The following is a 4,586-nucleotide window of genomic DNA, read 5'->3' on the forward strand; positions in this document are numbered from 1 at the left end:
AGGAATCTTTTGCAGGTGTTTAGAGTTACGTCGTTGATTCAGATGGTTAGGTTAATAGCTTGTTTAGAGAACCTTTTCATGATATGCTAATTTTTTGGGACAGGCATTTTGGGTTTTCATGAGCTGTATGCCATAATCATCAGTATTAAAACAAAGACCTGAAATATTTCAGTTGTTGTGCAATGAATCTGAAATATATGAAAGTTTCATTTTTATCATTACATTATGAAAAATACTGACCTTTATCACAATATGCTATTCTTTTTGCCAAGATTTGCTTTGTGAATTTTTCAATAAGTCCTGCAATTACTGCTGTTATAGAATTACAGCACTCCTCTACATGATCTGGATGCATATGTTCCCAGTTTATCGAGTCCACCATGGACTTTGTGGATAAGGTGAGGGATGTCATCATGGAGACTGATGAAACAATGGTCTCTTTTGATGTCATCACTTTACGTGCATTCATGTTGATGATGCAGTAGAGGTGGTCAGTTTAAGATTAAAATCAGACACCACTCTGAGCAGCAGGACAAAGCTTTACACAGAAAAACCGTGTCAACTCTTGAAACTCTGCCTGCAGTCAACCTACTTCACATATGGGGGCCATTATTATAGGCAGAAACATTGGTGTGTGATAGGGTCTCCAGTATCTTTTATTGTTGCCATCCTGTACATGGAGATAGAAAAGAGCCTTGACATCTTTTTCAGGGATACCATCAAATCATTGGTTCAGGTATGTTGACGACACCTGGGTTAAAATTAAATCTCAGGAAGTCCAACATTTTACTGACCACATCAACTCTGTGGATAAATGCATCAAGTTCACATGAGAAGATGTAAAAAAATGGCAGGTTGGCTTTCTTGGACTGTGAGGTCTCAGTCTCTGATAGAGGACATTTGCAAACCGAGGTGTACCGCAAACCCACCCACACAGACCAGTATTTGCAGTTTGACTCCCATCACCCTTTGGAGCACAAATTAGGAGTCATCAGGACTCTGTATCACAGAGCAGACAGCGTCCCCACTAGCTCAGGAGCCAGGCAGAAGGAGAAATCCCACACAAGACAGGCTCTAGAGCAATGTGGATATCCTAACTGGGCCTTCCTGAAAGCAGAGAAGAAACCCAAACAGGACTCCAGCCAGCCTTCAGGTGAAACGGAGGAACCCAGACCAGTGGTCATTCCATATGTTGCGGGAGTATCAGAGAAACGGACGTTTATTTTCTAAACATAACGTCCCAGTGGCTTTTAAACCCAAAAATACATTATGGCCAAGACTGGTTCATCTCTAAGATCCAGTCCCCCAGCACAAACAGAGTAATCTTGTATATGCCGTTTAGTGTCAGGAGGGCTGTGATCAGTCTTACATCGGGGAAACTAAGGGTGCATTCACACCAGCTCTGTTTAGTCCGCTTTAATCAAACTCTAGCTCGTTTTCCTAGGAAGTCCGGTTCGTTTGGGGAGGTGTGAACGCACCATCGAACTCTGTCACGGAACAAAAAGGCAAACTCTGGCCCAGGCTAAAACCTAGGTCTCGGTCCAGTAGAAGAGAACTCCAGCGTGGTTCGAGTACAGTGTTAATGTAAACAAACCGGGCACCGCTCCACAAGCAAGAAGTGGAGTACAACGCAGGGCAAAGAAACGTTCATTTCTCTTACCTTATATGGAGCCGTCAGCTGCCTTGTGTGAAAAACAACATTCTCTATGGTCTTCTGCCTCATCTTCTGTTCATCCAGAGTCCATTTTTGAAAAATGACAAAATTGAACTCCTAAAACTGCTAAAACTTGATGCCACTTTGTTTATGTTTTTATTTCCAGAAGAAGAAGAAGTGTCTTCAGAGGTTTTTGTGTCGTTTCTTTCAGTAGTTCTTGGTGCAGCGCCCCCACAGGCAAGCGGGGGAATAGGTTGGTTCAACAGGTTGGCTCGACTGCACAGTGCAGTGTGAATGCAAACGCACCAGCTCAAATGTAAACAAAATGTCATGAATATTGGTCCCTAACCAAACAGTCTACCAGACTATCAGGTGTGAATGCACCCTAAAACAGCCACTGGCAAAAAGGATGACCCAGCACAGAAGATCAACATCAGGGCAGGACTCTGCGGTCTACACTCATGTTCAGGCCAGCGGTCACCCTTTCAGGGATGAAGACGTTCACAACCTTGATAGAGGAACGATGGTTGAAAGAAACCGTCCATCATTAAAAAGGGGTAGAGGCCTCCGTGTTCAACTGTCCCCCTTTTACAATGCTGTTATTGCTAGTATCACTCAGCCCTTTGTGAATAGCAAACAGCCATCAGGGTGCTAACGATCCATCGTTAGGCTGATGGTCCTCCTTTAACATGTGAGCAGCTGGTTTTGGCAGTCAACAGCAAACTGGTTGATCCACTACAAGAAGGTGTTATTTATAAGACTGAGCTGAATACATCTCCTCAGACAGAGTCTTTCAGATGCAACGCGAAACGTAGCGAAAAAAATTGTTTTGTTCTTTGAATGTCCAGAGGACCAGACTCAACTTTTTAGATTTTTCTACCTGGATTATTGAGCATGTATCAGGATACTTAGAGATCCCTTTCAAATTGCACAGTTTTTGATTTAGGAATGATACATTTTATTCTTTCATTGTTAGGTTTATCAAAATACTTCTAGCAGTCAGTCATGTTATGGTCTGAAAGTCCTTGTTATACATTCTGGTTTTACCAGGTCAATGAGGGTTTAAGTCTGCTTAGTTGGTCGGTCCTTTAATCATTTGTCGATAATTAAATGTCATAATTGCTTTTAGTGTTTGTTTGCAGTGTTTGTCAGACCAATTTATATTAAAATCCCCATACCATATTGTCTCACTTTGAGAATCGAGTCAACTACAACGCTCAGTTCATCCTAAAACGTAGCATTATAAAAGAGGTGGATTATAAAGAACAACAATGTTAAAATGTGTAGTAGGTGAAGGCATTACATTTAAGGCAAGGCATTCCAGAGGGGTGTTCAAATCAACCAACTGCCATTTAAATTCGTCCATCCACCATCCATCCATTTTCTTCCGCTTATCAGGGGTCGGGTCGCGGGGGTAGCAGCCTAAGTAGTGTAGTGTTCTAAGGGGCTAGGTTATATCTGCTCTTGACTACAATATAATTTAATTAACAAGTTCTCTCTTTTTCGAGCTAAATTATAGCCATTTGACCGAGGTAAGTGCATAGGTTGTTTAATCAGTGACATGAGACGTTAATTTTCTTTGACCCATCAGAATAAATGTGGTCATTTATTTAGCAGAATCAAAATTTAACATCAAACATTGTACACTTGATTAGCTGATCTGGTTCTGATTAATAAAACTTGGCACGTTTTACTTAATAAAAACGACATTTCTGAAGGCCTCTAGATCAATTACTGGCAAAATAGAAGAGTTTAAAGATGGGAAATGGAGGAGTTTAAAGGGAGAAGTTTGAAGAAAGATGTATGTCTGTGGACCAGAAACAGCACGCTCCTTTTAAACGCAGCTCACCCTCGGTCCACTTAGTGCGTGAAGCTCGTGACGACTCTATACCTTGGCAGCGGATGGGTCCGCTACGGTCAAGAGGTCCCTGGCACGCTACCTTTCAGCGTCTCCTCAGGGCGGCTGCGACTCGGCAGAAGTCGTGAGATACTCCGTTCAACAGAACAAACTTCCTCAGAAGTTGTAGGGCGTTCGCCGGGTGAAGTCACAGCGAGGCGCAGTGACTCCATCAGACTGGAAAACTGAGTCCGAAGTTCCACTCAGCAGTGGAAAACTCCAGCGGATTCCAGGAAGACTTCAGACAACCCAGACTCAGTTGACCTCGTAGACCTGACTGATCTCCATAACCCCAATAACCTGAGAAGTTCTAGGAAGTGTGGACTCAGTTCTCACTTCCGGTCACCTCAGGACTTCCTGATTGGTTGAAGCAACCAACAGGGGGTGGTTCTAGTGATGTCAGAGGGTCATTACAAGTCAAGAAAACAGCAGGAATGTTTTAGAAACGTCCCGTACAGGCAGAAGACGTTACGTCAAAGTGGGAGGAAGACAGGCCAGTAGCCTCTTGTTTACAGTCTGCTAGGTTTAAAAACACGACACTTCGTTCCAATAACTTCCGTCTGACTTTCCAACGACATCACTACTTCTCATTTAGATAGATCAAAAATGCATAATTACTTTGTAAAATAGACATTTTAACTTGATTTCTAATTTAAATGAGCATTAAAAAATCATTAATACCGTTTCACAGTTGATTTAAAATGAGTGGTTCACAAGGGGCTGGGCGCTTGGGCGTGTGTCAGCTCGGCCTGGTGTCTGCCTGGTGGGGCTCAGGTCCTCTGGCCCTGTTGGGCCTTGGCCTGGGTGGTGTGAGTCCTCGGTGCCCGGGCCTCGGTGCCCGGGACTGGACCTACATCGGTGCGACGGGTTCAGACGGAGGCCTATTAGTTTGTCGCTGTTGGCCCCGGGGGGTCACTGTATGTGGTCGCTGGTGGGGATCTTCCGGTTCTCCCCTGTGGTCCGATCTGGGGGGTGGGTGAGTGGTTCGTCCTGTGTGGGTGGCCCTGGGGGCTCCGCAGTTGGGGTCCCTCCTGG

This window comes from Nematolebias whitei, chromosome 22 (genome assembly GCF_014905685.2).
Source record: "Nematolebias whitei isolate Nwh7 chromosome 22, NemWhi1, whole genome shotgun sequence".
Classification (NCBI taxonomy): domain Eukaryota; kingdom Metazoa; phylum Chordata; class Actinopteri; order Cyprinodontiformes; family Rivulidae; genus Nematolebias; species Nematolebias whitei.